The sequence below is a fragment of the Erythrolamprus reginae genome, chromosome 6 (assembly GCF_031021105.1).
Source record: "Erythrolamprus reginae isolate rEryReg1 chromosome 6, rEryReg1.hap1, whole genome shotgun sequence".
Classification (NCBI taxonomy): domain Eukaryota; kingdom Metazoa; phylum Chordata; class Lepidosauria; order Squamata; family Dipsadidae; genus Erythrolamprus; species Erythrolamprus reginae.
In genome coordinates, this window is record NC_091955.1 from 27,685,222 (window position 1) to 27,703,541 (window position 18,320).

Genomic DNA, 18,320 nt, shown 5'->3' on the forward strand with positions numbered 1-18,320 from the left:
TTTGACAGACAGAATGAAGTGTCTGCAACCCACATACTTACTTGCAAATGTGTAGAACATTTTTCTCACTTCTTATATTTTAATAAGAGGAATGTCTATCCAGGGACCTTTCAGGCAGATCATGAAAATGTCACATTCAAAATGAAGATTTGTTTGCATGGTGGAACTTTTATTACTACCTAACTAAATTGGTGACTTCTACTAAGCCAATATACTGAAGAGTAACATGTTCTGAAAGAGTAGAGGTATACAGTAGTACCTCTAGATACGAGCTGCTCTACATGCGAGTATTTCATGATACGAGCCACGAGGGGAGAGACATTTCTGTTCCAGTCCCAAGCTCAAATTTGGGATACGAGCCAAGCGTCCACTAGGTGGCACAAGAATCCTTGCTTTTGGTTATCTCGGAGGGGAAAAACAACGTCTAAAGTTATTTGTTCCAGATACGAGTTGCTCAACATACAAGCTCCCTTCTGGAATGAATTATGCTCGTATCTAGGGGTACTACTGTACTTGAATATGTCCGCTTGATATTTCCCTTGGCCTCTGAGTCCACTCAGCAGAAAGTAAGTCTGTAGGTTCCTTTTTAATTTTGATCCCTTATCCATGTGTAATAAATGAGATACTTATACCATATAAATAGAGAACCCATTACATTCAGTCCCTTTGTCCTGTAATTTTAAGCCAATAAAGTGGTATTGATATGCAGCTTTGTGGCTCAGAAAAGGAAAGGTCAGCAAAACATACTTGAGCAGCAATTCCAATGATCAAAATTAATCTATTGTAAAGCCTGATAATCAGTCTGGAGAATAAATTCTGCCAAATTTCACACATCCATTCCTTTTGAGCATATATCTTACAGGTGATTGGAGCATTAAGTGCAGAGATGCAGTTTTAAGTACCCTGAAGCCATTTGGCTTTAATTTATTGTTGGCTGTGGAGGAAGATTTATGGTCTTAGCCATATCTTCCGTTCCCTTGAATGTACACACACATATGGTTAGGAGTGAGTCTAAAAGGAATTTAAATAAAACGTGACATCCACACAGAAAATTTATGCATGATTCATTTGTTGTTTGGAGGGGAATAGCTATTCCTCTTTCACTAATTCATGAATTTAAAAAATGTAAACTTGCACTCAGAATTCATAAGTTATGAGGTGCAGAATTAACAACCTGTTCACAAAGAATGGAGAAAATTGGCTTAGACAATTTTCAATGTTTAAATAGATTAGTAAGTTTACTTTGCTTACCCCTAGCTGCTGAAGTCTAACAGATGGATTGGCACTTTATTTCTAAACAACCTAACGAAAGAATAAAAAAGATAAAAACATTTGCTAGTTATAATGTCTTTAGGAAAATACATGGATAGCAGTTCCTGCTTTGGAAAATACATGGATAGCAGCTCCTGCTTTCTTTTGCCATAAACTCTCAAGATCCAGGGGAGAAGTAACAGTATTTCGCAAATGTCTTGAGACAATTTGGAAAGACTGGCTAATTCAGAAGTTCAACTCTCTATGTTTATTGGCAGGATAGTAGCTTTCAATTAAACACACTGTGCAAAACTAAGGTATTTAGCAGGTAAATTTCTTTGAATTGAATTAATGAAGATTCCAACATCTTTGTTTAGTTAACCAAGCAAATAAAACAAAATGAAGCAAAACCATTTTCTCCCTGGTACTCTCTCTATTTTCTCCCATAAGGACCATTTTTTTCTCCAGAACAAAACTTAAGGTGAAACTCCACAACAACTTAAATGAAAATTCTGAGCTTAAGAATAAAAGGTCATATTATAAAAATGTAAACAAAAAATGCACAAATGCCAAAAAAAAAACCCCACCATGACTCCTATTGCTCTGAAAATAATCTTTCAACCTTCTCACTTTGTTTTAAGCTGACAAACATATATCTTCTGCTTTGAGTATAATTTTTATTCAGTTGAAACTTTTTTCCTACATAATATATACATTCCAAGTCCTCGGAAAGGGGCAGCATACAAATATATTATTATTATTATTATTATTATTATTATTATTATTATTATAGAATAACACATTTATGAATGTGCAATTTTTTTGCACATTTTTATTTGGCTCCATGGAAAGGAGATCTACATCTACTTCATTAAAGGAATATTTTATTTGATTTCCTTCCTTGCCGTGTTATGAAACTAAGAAGGATTTGAAACGCCTGTTCATCATTGCTACTGATAAAGACAAGAAAGTTGTGTGATTGGTTCTTAAAATGGACATTAAATGGAAAGAGCAGTTTATTATTATTTAAGCAGAGGAGATTTTCCTCTTGCATTACTAGTGATCAGATTTTTTACTTTTCCAACAGTTAGATCTGAATAACTTGCAAGACACGTTGTGGCCTGATTCTTTTTATTAGGAATCAGCCTGTGCAGGGTAACACAAGTAGTGAGAGTATGTTTGAAGTTTGTGGCAAAAGATAAGAGCCGCGGCTTGGGTTTCGCCTTTTAAAATGTTTTTTCCTGTAGGTGCATCTTTGACAGCCACTCGAATTTCCCTGCTGCGAATGATCCAATTGGCGGCCGGGATGCAGATATAGTGGATTAGCATACACTTATTGACATCACCTATTTACATACAACATATTTACATAGGAACCCAACACCAGCTATGCTACTTATCCACTGCAATAGGTACCAAATTCCTATACACACAAAACTGAGTGTTAGGGTTATAAAAGGCTGTGTCTCAAAACAAACTGAATGTGAATTTCTGTGCGGTTTTTAAACATTTGCAATGAACAGATTGATTGTGCAACCAACCATAATTTATTAAACTTGCATGCTGCCCAACTCCAATGACTCTGGGCAGCTCTCAACAATCAAATAATTTACAATCAAATCAACAAAAAATAAAAGATGAAAAACACATAGATGGAATGTAGTGAGGGATCTCACTCCCTTGCCAAAGGCCTGGGTAAAGAACCAGGTTTTCACCACACTTGGGAACAATAGCAGAGTCGGGTACATCCTGATCTCAGGGGGAAATTCATAACAGAGGGAGGAATAATGTGTGATTTAGCTATGTTGTCATAGCTAGGATATCACATCATCAGGGATTGGTTCTACTTACTTCCTACTGGTTCGTATCACGTCAGAAGTGTTCGTCAAATTGGAGAAATGATCCACATTGGGGAAATGATCCTCAGCACATGTGCAGAAGCCTCTGCGCATGAGCAGAGGGGTTTTTGCCAGACACTTTCAAGGAGCGGCAACTGGAAGATCAGTTCAGTGGTGTGGCCCTCCAATTTCCACCACTTGTTCAGGTGAACAGGTTCAAATCCACAGAAACCTTGCCTTGCATTGATAATGTCAGGTGTAAGGAACCAGAATAAAATTAGGAGATGATCAGAGCAATATGCTTAATGCTATTCGTCTATTTACAAGAATCTCTTCAGACTAACTGCACCCACTACAGAACAAGTGGATAAGTACTCCAAATTACAGTGGTACCTCATGATACGAACCCCTCATCTTACAAACAACCCGAGATACGAACCCGGGGTTCAGAAAATTTTTGCCTCTTCTTACGAACTTTTTTCTTCTTATGAACCCGCCGCCACCGCTGCCGAGAAGCCCCGCCGCCCGGCTGTCGCTTTTTGAAACAGCCGGGGGGCTTCCCAGCAGCCTCCTGAACCCAAACGCCAAACCCGAACTTCTGGGTTCGGCATTCGGGAGGCGGTCGAGAAGTCCCCCGGCTGTTTTAAAAGGTGACAGCCGGGCAGCGGGGCTTCCCAGCGGCCTCCCAAACCCCGAACCCTAAAGTTCGGCAAAAGTTCAGGTTCGGGAGGCCGCTGGGAAGCCCCGCAGCCCGGCTGTCACCTTCTAAAACAGTCGGGGGGCTTCCCAGCAGCCTCCTGAACCTGAATGCCAAACCCGAACTTCCGGGTTCGGCATTCGGGAGGCCTCCGAGAAGCCCCCCGGCTGTTTTAAAAGATGACCGCCAGGCTGCGGGACTTCCCAGCGGCCTCCCGACCCTGAACTTTTGCCGAACCTCCAGGTTCGGGGTTCAGGAGGCTGCTGGGAAGCCCCGCAGCCCAGCTGTCGTCTTTTAAAAGAGCCGGGGGGCTTCTCGGAGGCCTCCTGAATGCCGAACCCGGAAGCTGCTGGGAAGCCCCCCGGCTGTTTCAAAAGGTGACAGCCGGGCGGTGGTGGTTTTTTGCGGGTTTTTTTTTTGGTTGCACCGATTAATTGACTTTACATTGTTTCCTATGGAAAACAATGTTTCGTCTTACAAACTTTTCATCTTACGAACCACCCCCGGGAACCAATTAGGTTCGTAAGACGAGGTATTACTGTATATTCTTTGGGGGGGAAGGAGCTGCTTTCTGTTGTTTCCTCTCCTTCAGTGATTCCATGCTAGCCAATCTCTTTATCTCCTCCCACACCAGGAGTCTGTAGAGTTTGTCAATCATCCAGATCATGGTTCTCCTAAAGGTGATTTTTCAGGCGGTAACTGGACTTCCTTATTGTTTGCAGGAGAGGCGAAGTAACGACACGGACACAAGAGCTGGATTTAACTGGGTCATTTTATTAAATTAAATTAGCATAATTTATTAAAATAAATTAGCATAAAATTAGCATAAACAACTATGACCCAAACAATGGACCTGCAGGGTCAAACTATTGCTTCCGGGGCAGAAAAGTTTACGTCACATAAACTTCCTGGGCAACTTATGGACGTAGCTCGATGCTAGTCCAGGTGAGGGACCCCTCCCTCACCTGAGACCCTGCCATGCACTTGCATGAGGGGGGTCATGCCGGCTAACCCCTAACAGGGGACTTAAAGGTGCGTGACCCAAAGACAGGTTCCCCCCAACTGCTCAGGTCGCTTCCACCACAAGCTTGGAGAGAACCTGTCAATCATCCCCAAAGATGCCCAAGGGAGAACACCAGTTGCTAGACCACCACCCAGTTTTCCGCCCCTAACCTGCCACGGAGCGGGGGTCAGATCTCTATCTTGGCCCCCCGACTCCCCCCTCTAGCTGCGCCAGCTCACGCAGAGACCCAGCAGGTCCTGTAAGAAAATGGCGTTCCCCTGTTCTGACAGGTGAATGCCGTCGGCCCGGTAAAGCCATGGCCGATCTACAGTGATGAGGGGATGGGCCACTACAACCCCACCTAATTCCCTGACTACCCTTCCCAGGGCCTTTGCCTCTACACCTGACCCGGTGAATGGCCCTAAGGGAAATGGCGACCCACAAGATCCCCGAGAGGATCGAAGACCGCACCACATGCATGGCGGGCCACACAGCGTGAAGCCACCGCAGGCTTCCGCAAGCCTGGCAGGTCCCCTACAGACCCCCAAGCAGGTACCGGTCCTTGCCTGAAGAGCAAGACCAGCGACCGGGGCGCAGCAATGGGATGCCGCCCTCCCCGAACAACTGGGTGTAGCCATGGGAAGCCACCCCCAGCACTGCCTGGGCGCAGCAATGGGATGCCGCCCTCCCAGTACCACCTGGGCGCAGCAATGGGATGCCGCCCTCCCAGCCATAGCGGTAGAAACACCCGTCCCACCGCACACCCCTCCTCCCCAACCAGGCAACAATGACCCAGCCGCCGTGACGGCAGGGTCCCACTCCCCGGCGGTACCTTGTTGCTGAGTGGTCGGCGAAGCTCAATGACCCAAAGCAACACCGTCGGTCGTGTCCTGGCAGGGTTGAATAGAAGGGGACCAAAGGGCGCCCTGGCCTAAGATCTTACCCCGGACCCTCAACCGGCCGTTCGTACCCTAAAACAGGCCATTGACCGCCGGCGGTCGGCATCCCCGAATCCTCCGTATCGAGAACGCCGTCACCGCACTAGAGGCGGCGCCTCTACGGAACGAGCGTTCCCCAATCGGCGGGATCCACGCTTGGCCTGGCCAAACCCTGTACTCCAGAACCCACCCGACTAAGGCAATGAGATGGAAGGCCGAAATGACCTGGCGACCTGCGATAAGGCCCTGGCCCAGCCTTCCCACATCTTCACCATGCGGAAGTCACCATAAATCAACAAACTAGCCCCCGCTTTAGACAAAAGCCGAGGCCGGCCAACCTGGACCTCAAAGTCCTAACTGAAAGGCCACACTGCCTAAGCTGGACACAAATATGGCCAGGTACACAACTGGGGCAGGCCAGCTATAGGGGTAACCCGTATCCTGCCTGAACTCCCCGAACTCTGCACCTGTCTGCTGCAAAGCCCCCCAGAGTGCCAGGCACCACAGAGAGGGCCGTAGCCCAGCAGACCATTACACCCCACCGCTCGGGAGCCCGCCCAGGTTCCAAAGGTGGTCTGGGAATGCCTCTGGCGACTCTTGGGCCCACGGAGCCAGGGTCCGAAACCTGGACAACTGACCACGGGACAAGGCGTCAGCGACCCCGTTATCCAACCCGGGGACATGCCTAGCCAAGAACAACGTGTTTAGGGACAAGGACCTGTGCACAAAATGGCGGACAAGCCGCATGACCCTGTCACTCTTAGAGGACAGGGCGTTCACCACATGGACAACCGCTAGGTTGTCGCACCAAAAATGCACAGTCTTGTCCCTAAACTGCTCCCCCCAAAGCTCTAAGGCCACTATCAAGGGGAAGAGCTCTAAGAAAGTCAGGTCCTTAACCAGAGAAGAGGCACTCCATTCCGGAGGCCACGCCGACCAGCACCACTGGTCACCTAACACTACCCCAAAACCGCAAGTCCCCGCAGCATCAGAGCAGAGCTGCAACTCAGCTTCCAAAAGAAGCTCGTGCCTCCAAAAAGACAGGCCATTAAACCTGTCCAAGAACTCCCGCCACACGCGGAGGTCAGCCCTGACCCCCGCGCAGAGGCGGGTATGATGATGGGGCAAACGTAGCCCCTTCATCGCGTTGTACAATCTCCTTGAAAAAGCCCTGCCCGGAACCACCACCTGACAGGCAAAATTGAGTATCCCCGCTAGTTCCTGGAGCTGCCAGAGAGTGACCTTCCAGCAACCAAGAATCTCATTGAGCTTTCCTTTAATTTTAAGTAACTTATCGAGGGGCAATCTAGAAGATTGCTCCTCTGAGTCCAATTCAATACCGAGGAAGGTAATCCTGGTGGCGGGGCCTTCGGTCTTCTCAGAGGCTAAAGGCACCCCTAGCTGAGCACAAAGGGCTTCGAAGTCCCGCATTAGAGCAAAACATTGCTCCGAATGCGCAGGCCCTGCCAACAAGAAATCATCAAGGTAGTGAACGACCGAACCCAGACCACTGTGCCTCCTGAGCGCCCATTCCAAGAAGGTACTAAAACTCTCAAAAAGAGAGCACGAGACAGAGCAACCCATGGGTAAAGCTCTGTCCACGTAATAACCACCTTCAAAATGGAAGCCCAACAGCTCAAAGTCATCTGGGTGTATGGGGAGGAGCTGGAATGCCGACTTAATGTCGCATTTACCCATAAGGGCTCCCACCCCACACTTCCTAACCATAGCCACGGCAGCATCAAAGGATGCGTACCGGACTGAACAAAGCTCGTCAGGAATGCAGTCATTCACTGACTCCCCTTTTGGAAAAGACAAATGGTGAATCAACCTAAATTCACCACTCGCCTTTTTGGGGACCACACCTAAGGGGGACACCCTAAGATTCTGGAAGGGCGGCTCCGGGAAGGGCCCAAGGACCCTTCCGAATCTTTTCTCTAACAACGTCTCCATGTCCAACAACTGACCTGAGGTTGTCGGACATGAAGGCCTTCCTAACCCCCAGATAAGGGATCCTAAATCCCTTAGAGAATCCTAGCAAGAGAGCGGCCGCTCTCGAGCGAGGGTGGTAGTCTTTTAACCAACCCTCAAGCACCCGTAAATTAATTGGGCTGGGCCCCTTTACCCCCAGCTGGTGGGGGAGGCTTTGGTGGACCCCCACCCTTCTTTTCCGCCCCTTTCTTGGGGCGGGGGCACACGGAAGAGGCATGGTTCCCCCCACAATTACCGCACGCATGCTTATACCTACAAAAGGGACGAAAACATGCCCCTTTTGCGGCAAACTCATGGCACGCCGGGGAAGCCCCCTTTCCTGCTCCCCCCGCAGCCACGGGCTCCTCTTCCATGAAGTGACCGCTGTCGGTCCTGTCACAACCCTCCTTGCCGGACATATACGTGGCCTGGAACCAAAGGTCCGGGACCACCATATCCCAGGGCAAGGCGGGGTCATGGGCTATGCGCATCCAAAACCCCTTATCATAATGCCTCCAAATGGTACCACCGTACTCAAAGTTAGCCCTGGTAATTAAATCAATGTATTTAAGCAGAGCAGCAGCCCTAACCGGCTGCCGCTGAATCACTACAGATGCGAAAGTCAAGAAAGCATACAGCCAAGAGCTGAAACACTTTGTGACCTTCGTTTTCTTCACCTTTTCCCCGGGCACGACATCTTTGTCCTGCTTTGGGACCTCCCTATTTAATAGGGAGAAGAGGTCCACATACTCCCCTCGCCAAATTGCCTCCTTCACTGATGGGTGGAGGTGGTACCCTAAGGGTGTAGCAGGCAGCCCGCATGGCATGGCCCCAGGCTTGATGCTGGCGAACGGGTCCCACATGGTGGATACCCCCGTTCCCAGCACTCCTAGCCCCGGTGGATACACCAAAGGGGGCGGGGGCATAATAGCAGGAGCTGGAGGGATCCAACCCCCCACCCCCGCCCCGGGTGGGAAAGCTACCCCCGGTGCTACTGCCGGCGGGGCCGGCGGGGCCCAAACCTGACCACATGTGCCTGAAGTGGACCCCAAAAAACTAGAGCCACTCCCCAACGCAGGCAGGCTAAACCCCGGACCCTGCACGGGGAGGAGCAGTGTAGTGGCTAAGTGTGGTGCAACCTCACCTGCCCCATATGGGGTGGAAGACATCCAAGGAGGGCCCATCCGAGCGGGGCCCTGAAAAGCTGACATCTGCCCCGACTGGGCCATCTGCCCTGACTGGGCCATCTGCCCGGTTTGGGCAATCTGCCCGGTTTGGGCCATCTGCCCGGCCTGTGCTGCTTCTTCTTCTGGGTCCCTTCCCCAGGCCGCCGATGCAGCAAGGGGGAGCCCACCTGGGCCTGCTCCGAACCGCCAGCGCTCCAAGTCATCGAGCCTCTCCAGGACCCTGGCCCAAGATAGAGAGGGAGAAACCTCGGGTTGAGGGGCTGTGGGCATAAATCCCACCGCCCCCTCCGACGGGACCACCCCAGGGGGCCCCTCCATACCAGCCCGAGCCCGGGCAGAAGGCCTCAAAGCCCTCCTAGGCCGCGCCACCGGTTGGGCCGGGGGGGGGAGCTTGCCTCTTCTTTGGGGCCATACCTTTACAGTCAAGACAACACTAATAATAAACCTGACCCAAAAAAGGCCCGAGCCGGGAAGCAAGGCCGGCCTAAGCACCGTAGGCCTCACCAGGAAGGCCAATCCACCCCCCCCAGCAGTGGGAGTAAGGCCTCACTGCCCACCGCTTCAGCGAGGGGGCCTGGAGGAACTAGCCCACCCTAAGGGAGCCCTGTATGGCGCGAAGAAATGCCCCCCAACCTCGAAGGGGAAACCAGGCCGCACCCCCCAAAGGGCACCCCCCCCCCACGCCCCCGATCCAGGGGGCAACCGGAGGGTCAAACCGGAGCGGAGCCCAGCCGATGCTGGCTCCGCCACTGGAGAAGCAGCTCCTGTCGCCCAAAATGCTCCGAGAGGCCTTCTCGCCAACCAAGCAGGCCATAAAATGGCGGCCGCGCATGAGACCGCACCCAAAATGGCCACTGCGAGCAGAACTGACAAGCGTCTGCTCGGGGCGATGGTCCGGGCGAAAAGGCTGAGCCTCGGGCCTGCCCGCCCTTATATAGGGCGAGCAAGCCCCGCCCGGACCAATCAGCAGCCGGGCCTATGCAGGCCCAACTCTCGGGCGAAGTCTCGCGTCGCGAGACTTCGCCCGAGAACCAAGATGGCGGACGCCATGGGGTCTGGTGTCTTCCCGGCCCCTCCCGCAAACGCCGCCGGCAGGTAAGTCCACCGGCGCTATTTCTTTTGAAGACATTTCACTTCTGATCCAAAAACCTTCTTCAGCTCTGACAGGATACAGGGGAATGGATGTCCTTTTTGAATGTCCTAATAAAGTTTCCTTTATTTAGGATATAGTGCTTTACAGTCTCCATATGATTTTAGTATTCATGCATTGTCCTCCCTTTCTCATTAACTTTGATTCGTATTTATTTATTAAATCTGCCAACAAAAATATTAATATCATAGAGCCCATAAATTAGTTATACTTGTAGACAAACACTGTTCATATACAGAATAAATATTATTAAGAAATGGACTATTCAGAATTGGTGGCAAACAACTACAATAGCTGTCAACAAGCACATTACAATAGACAGAATAAATAGAAATATAAATGAGCAGTAGAAATTACATTCTGTAATATAGATTTTTAAGGCTAGAATTTACTCCTTGCACAGTGAATAGTGAATTCTGGGGAAGGGCTATTTAATGAGATCCTATGCAAGATACAGGGGAAGCTTTTCTTATATCCTTGTTTGTGTCACATTTTCATTTAAGCAAATATAGGGGAGAAATTTTGCAAGGCAAAATAGATTTAAATTCTACCTCTAGTTTGTTAAGAAAGAGTATAAAACAAAATAGAAGTTACGGGTCAAGAAAGGGAAGAAGGCAATAAGATCTTTGATGTTATTAGCAGGAGATACCTTCCTCCCATATTTATTTATTTATTTATTTATTTATTTGTTTATTTGTTTGTTTGTTTGTTTGTTTGTTTGTCAAACATGTATAGTATTATAGTACATATTAACATAACATAGCATAAGTAGAACATAGTAATAGAAAGGATAATAAGACAGTAGGACAGAGACATTAGGCACATAAGTGCACTTATGCACGCCCCTTACAGACCTCTTAGAAAAGGGGAGAGGTCAATTGTAGATAATGTAAGGTTGAAGATTTTGGGGTTGGGGGAAGCAACACCAGAGTCAGGTTATGAGTGCCAGGCAGTGACCAAATAAAAGATTTGGTGATCAAATTTGGTGACCAAATAAAATATTCAGTGATCAAATAAAAAGTGAGAAGATATTTAAAAACCACCCTTCTGAATAATGTGCTAGATGGAAAACCTTCTTCATATAGGAAAAAAGGGTCCATCATTCACCCCTGTGCACCTTGGAGGAACAAAGAAGGAAAGGACAGTTAGTAACAAAGTATTCTAAGAAGACTGTCTTTGACTATCTGGATTTGCTTGAGCTCAATTTCAGGCTCAATTGTCAAGAAGTAATAAGGAAGGTAAGGAAAAGATAAGATGCCCTTTTGGTTCAGCATCATGTTTTCCAAATTATAAAATAATAATAACAGAGTTGGAAGGGACCTTCAATGTCTTCTACCCAACTCCCAGCTTAGGCAGGAAATCGTACACTACTTCGGACAAATGGTTATACAACATCTTCTTAAAAACTTCTAGTGCTGGAATATTCACAACTTCTGGAGGTAAGCTGTTCCACTGGTTAATTGTTCTAACAGGAAATTTTTCCTTAGTTCTAAGTTTCTTCTCTGATTCTGGTGATTAACTGCTGTTTATTGACAAGAACTTGACAATTATTTCACAGACATCTTCTTTGAAGAGAAGAGAAAAGAAGAGAAGGGAAGAGAAGAGAAGAGAAAAGGAAATTTTCTTAAAACTTTTTCTCTGTGGACCCTTCTCATGTTTAAAAACTATGAAGGACCCTCAAAGAGTTTTGCTTTAAATGGGTTGTATATTTTTTAGAATTGAGACACTCATAGCATATTTATTGTATCGTGTAAAAATAACAATATTAAACCTATTAGATATTAACATAAATAAAATATTTTAATGAAACAAACTATTTTTTACAAATAAATAATAATAATGACATGAATGACATTATTTTAAATCCCCACCTTTTTTTTTAATTTTGCAAGCCCTGAGAAAGTCTTGGGGGACGATGAGCTATACTGGCACTGTATTTAGAGTGCAGTACTTCAGACTACTCCTGCTGACTGCTGCCTGACTGCAATTTGGCAGTTCAAATCTCACCAGGCTCAAGGATGACTCAGCTTTCCATCCTTCTGAAGTTGGTAAAATGAGGACCCAGATTGTTGGGGGCAATATGCTGTCTCTGTAAACTGTTTAGGGAGGCTGAAAAGCACTGTAAAGCAGTATATAAGTCTAAGTACTATTGCTATTACTATTTAAAAAACACTGGAATAAAATAAGGCCCTAGTACAGTGATGGCAAACCTATGGCATGGGTGCCACAAGTAGCATGTGGAGTCATATCTGCTAGCACGCGAGCTGTTGCCCTAGTTCAGCTTCAATGTGCATGTGTCTGCCAGCCGGATGACTTTTGACTCACACAGGGGCTTTGGGAGGACATTTTTGGCTTCCAGATAGCCTCCAGGGGGGAAGGGTAGGACGTTTTTACCCTCTTCCGACTCTAGGGAAGCATTTGGAGCCCAGGCAGGGAGAAATACGAGCCTACTGGGCCTACCAGAAGTTGGGAAACAGGCCGTTTCCAGCCTCCAGAGTGCCTTCAAGTGGGCAGGAGAAGCTGTTTTCACCCTTCCCAGGCATTGAATTATGGATGAGGGCATTTGCACATGTGCAATAGCGCCCCCCCCATGCTATTTCGGCACCCTAGGAAAAAAAGGTTCGCTATCACTGCCCTAGTAAATATACTAGGGTCCACTGTATGTTGTATTAGTAACATGTTATAATACTTTCGTCCTTTTGGAGAAGTAGATTGAACTACCAACATAATTTATTGGCCATGATTCTCTTTGGCTCTACCAAAGAATCCAAAACAGCTATTCTTTGTTATTGAGAGACATAATGGAATACAGTTAAATTTCAGAGAGTATTCTCTTCAAGTCTATAGAGATTCTCAGTCATCCAGGTCATGGTTGTCCCAAAGGTGTTTTTCAAGAGGCAATTGGACTTTCTTGCTTTTCTTTTCTTTGAACACATTTCACTTCTCATCCAAAGAGCTTCTTCAACTCTGACTGGATGGTAGGGTTTATCTTCCTTGTAGACAGCTGGTTGTTGTCAAATTCTGAGCCCATGAACCAGATGCATCACATTCTGCCCATGCCTGGTTAGCAAAGAGGGGAAAGTCCCAATATGTCACGTGACGCTGCGGTGACAACATGAGTTTGACATCCCTTTTTAAGAGGGTCAAAAAGCTGCTTCAGCTTTGACAGGATAGTGGGGAATGGAAGGACTGATATTCCTTGCAGACAACTGGTCATTTGCATTATTTTAAAGGGTCGTTGAAGCACTCCATATCAATCCTTCCATTCCCCACTATCCTGTCAGAGTTGAAGCAGCTTTTTTGGATGAGAAGCAAAAGGTCTTCAAAGGGGAAAACAAAGTCCAGTTGCCTCCTGAAAAAGCATCTTTGGGACATTCTGCCTCAAATTATGTCCTAGCAGATCTTCTATATCATGCTAATTCATAAGATACAGTACTTGTTCTGTTTTCCCTTTTGTTTTTAAATGTTCTTATTTCTTCACCACCATTCTGAAATAGTTTGATTCTCTGCATTTCTACCAAGAGGTACTGTTAGGTTCAGTAGTTCTTACTTGGAAGTTCTGTCACTGCTTGCATCCAAATGTGGTATAATATATGACATGGCAGTATCTGTCCCCATAAAGATGTCTTCTAATCTCCATTCTTAGCTGTACCAATAATACTTTACACCTTATTCTGACTCATTCAGTGACAGTCTAGTTTGGAGGGAAGTCAGGTGACAAAGAATGGCTGGGGACAGAAGCAGTACAAGTAGAACAGAGATTAATAATGGATATGATACATTTTATCTTGATTATTTTCAGCAGACATCAAGAGTGTGAATAGCCCCATAAAACTGATTAATGTACATAGCAAGAAAGGGAAATGTATGTCCCACTTAATTTTTCTGAACAATTGTTCCCACAATCATCACAGTTGGTTATAATGGTTTGGACTACAGTAAATTTCATAAATTATCCTGCCTTTCTCCCCCACCTCCCCAGCTCAAAATGTTATTCCTTCTACCCCATTTTTATTTAGAATATCTGTGGGAAGTAGCTTAGATCTAAGGTCATGCTTTGTCCTTAAGCAGTTCATCATAGCATTTTCAATATATGATAACCACAACCACTATTTGTGCATCACCTACTAAACCAAAAGCAAGCAAACCATACTAGCAGAGTGTGTGAAATCAGCTACTATGCTTAATTATCAAACTGTTGCTTAATATATGCCAGCTCAATTGGTTCCCCAGATGAATAAGATTTGAACCTGGGTGTGATACATAAGCCATCAGTACAAGCCACAATTATATCAAGTGTATATGACATCATCACATGATATAAATTACATAATCTATATCATTTGAGCAGTAGCATTGAAATACTCGTGACATCATTAGTTAGAACTTCAAAGTATAGTTCCTTTAAACTGAAGACTTTATAGTGTAGATACTCTGTTCTCCCGAAAATAAGTCACCCCCGAAAGTAAGACATAGGAGAGGTTTCGTAGAATTGCCTAATATAAGGCATCCCCCGAAAGTAAGACGTAGGAGATGTTTTGTTTCGCAGCATTCCCGAACAGAACATGTATAACACTACTGTCCATAAATTGCATCCCAAAACACTGCATCAATCAGATTTAAAACACATCCAACACGGTAGTAGTACATAATGGTACAGTAGTAGTAAGAAATTCTTGATAGGATTCACAGTTTGTCTGATTATGCTGGTTTGTGATGATAACTACTGTACAATATATAATAAATGTTCAATTTTTTTGTTCAGCAATAAATGTGAATTCTTCTTCATTGAAAAAAAATAAGATATCACCTGAAAATAAGAGGAAGCACATTTTTGGGAGCAAAAATTAATATAAGACACTGTCTTATTTTCAGGAAAACAGGGTAGCCTGGATTTGTGACCTATTTTACTTTATAAAGAGCTTTCTACTTTATAAACTACTTTATTACCTCAATTACTTGACTGATTAAGAGAGGAGCACCCAGCAAATGGATTTTTATTAGGTGTGATAGAGATTTTGGTAAACAAATTAGGATATAGAATTGGAGAACAGATTTAATTTTAAAAATATTTCAGCCAAGGTTTCAGACAAAAAAATGTATGTTTATTGGATTTTCCCACTCTATTGATTCCAGGTAAATCCAGGTTTATAATTCAAAAAATCCATCCAGCAACTGGCTGTAAACTTTGGGAGCTGCAAACACAATCTATCTGGAAGGCAATGGGGCAATGTTTATTTTTACGTGAAAGGGCCGCCCTTTATTTTATTTATTTATTTATTTATTAGATTTATATGCCACCCCTCTACTTAGACTCGGGGCGGCTCACAGCATACAATGAAACAATTCATAACAAATCTAATAAATTTAAAAAACTTTTAAAAACCCCATTATTAAAACAGACATACACATAAACATACCATACATAAATTGTATAGGCCCGGCGGGGGGGAGGTGCCTCAATTCCCCCATGCCTGATAGCAGAGGTGGGTTTTAAGGAGTTTACGAAAGGCAAGGAGGGTGGGGGCAGTTCTAATCTCCGGAGGGAGCTGGTTCCAGAGAGTCAGGGCTGCTACAGAGAAGGCTCTTCCTCTGGGACCAGCCAGATGACATTGTTTAGTCGACGGGACCCGGAGAAGGCCAACTCTGTGGGACCTAATCGGTCGCTGGGATTCGTGCAGCAGAAGGCGGTCCCAGAGATATTCTGGTCCTTTGCTTGCAGCGCCGCTGCGGTGTCCTTTTTTGTAAAAATAACAATGTTTATTTTTACGTGAAGACCTCCCTTTGAAGGAGCTGGGGAATCCCTCCCATGAAGAGATTCCGGGGGCGGAGCTTTGATGTCACCGGAAGGTTGCTAAGGACGCCAAGGTGATCACTTCCTGAATTCCATGGAATCCAGGAAGTGATCACTTTGCAACCTGCCAGTGACGTCAAAACTCTGAATGCCGAACACGACCCCGAACTTTGCCCGAAGTTTGGAAAAATTTTGGGTTTGTGTTCGGCATACCGAACACCGCAAAATTCGGTACGGACCCGAATTGTGTGGGTTCAGTTTGCCCATCACTACACATGACCACATAGATGTCTTTGGAATGTGCTGGCTTTTCAGCTTTCAAACAGAGATGAGCAACACCTCTAGAGCTGGAAATGACTAGCATATACAGTATGTGTATGGGAACCTTTACTTTTGCTACTTAAAGAAAAAACAATCATAGCAAGATTGGGAAATTAGATTTATTTAAAAACATGTTTCTTTTTTTTTTAAGTATAAACATGTTGGAAAGTTCATATTTTACCACAGTAGGAAAAATGCATTTTTACTTCTTAGTACTAATTAAACAGGAAAAAAGCTGTGCTAAGCAGGATAATAATTGATTGCTACATTTGGTAGCAGTTTCAAATGTACTGACTGAGGAGTAAGAACTATTAAACACAGTGGGACATGCATAAGGCTGCAGTGATAGTGAGCTGGGTGCCTCAATCCGTCAGCTAATTTTTGAGTGATCCCTTCAGATTCGCAACCTCTTCATATTCAACTATGAAAGACTATAAATAATTGGTTTACTTTAAAAAAAACACTATGAAAGAAATCAAGTGTGGGAATGAGGCTAAGTTCGAAAAAAGCTTGGGTCAGTACTTTTTCTTACTACTGTGCAATGGATTCTGGGATTCTTTCAAACTTGCATGTCAGTGTTATTTACCAATATTCTAGTAATAATTTACGCTCCCATCAGGACCCTTAACTTGGCAAAGGGAGATGGGCAGATGGCAGGACTTAAGCCATTTATTTTGGTGCCTCTGAGTCAGTCTCAACACTTGGTAACTGGCCTGATATATCACTGCATTTTGTGTGTGTGTGTGCAGGATTTCAGAAATGGTTTGCCATTGCTTTCTTCCTGGGGTTGAGCGAGTGACTGGCCCAAGGTGAGACAGGAACTCAAGGTTAACCCAGTTTCTAGCTTGATGCCTTCCATCCCCTGTCCTACTGTCTGTCCTATATCTCATATATCCTCTCTTCTATCCCTTTAACTTTTCTTCTATTTTCTCATTGATATATCCTATTCCTATACTCTCTCCTTGATATATTATTTATTTATTTATTTATTTATTTATTTATTTATTTATTTATTTATTTGTCAAACAATTATAGAGTGATAATTTGTACATATAAAACATTAGATAAGTAATGATAAAAAGTAGATAATAGGACAGGGACGGTAGGCACAACGGTGCGCTTATGCATGCCCCTTACAGACCTCTTAGAAAGGAGGAGAGATCAATTGTAGATAGTCTAAGGTTAAAGGTTTTGGGGTTAGGAATAGAAACCACAGAATCAGATAGTGCATTCCAGGGGTTGACTACTCTGTTGTTGAAGTCGTATTTTTTGCAGTCAAGTTTGGAGCGGTTGACATTTAGTTTAAATCGATTTCGTGCTCATGTGTTGTTGCGGTTGAAGGTGAAGTAGTCGTTAACAGGTAGGACATTTTGGTATATGATTTTATGACCTATAATTAAGTGGGAACGGAGACGACTTTGAGTGTACCCTCTATAACCTTCATTGTATATTATTGTGTTTTGTACAAAATAAATAAATAAATAAATAAATAATCTGGAACTACTTAAATTGAATATCATTGTTCATTATTCTAGGATTAAGACTTTTGATTGGGACTTTAGCTACTCCACCCCCAAAAGAAGCCCTTACCACAGGCCTGGGAATGAAATGACTTTAAAAACAAAGTTGCTGATATCTTCTGGGTGAATTGGTTTTCCTCAATCAAGAAAATTAATATTAAAAAGTGAAAAAAAGACAGCAAAAATTGGGTGGCTGCTTTTCCTGATGTTGGTTTCAACTTGAAACCTTAAATGTTCAAATTAAGGAAGTATGATAGTACTTTTTAGAGTCCCTGATGATCATAATATCTGTATATCATTATCTTATCCTATGACCTGCATTATATACAATTTATTATTATTATTATTATTATTATTATTATTATTATTATTATTATTATTTATTAGATTTGTATGCCGCCCCTCTCCGTAGACTCGGGGCGGCTTACAGCAATGATAACAACAATATATAATAACAAATCTAATAGTTAGAGTCTAAAATAACAATAATACATTTAAAAAGTCTAAAAAAACAAGAAACCCCAATATATAAAAAACATACATACAGTCATATCATACATAAAAAACTATATAGACAGGTGGAGATGTTTCAGTTTCCCCACGCCTGACGACAGAGGTGGGTTTTAAGGAGTTTACGAAAGGCAAGGAGG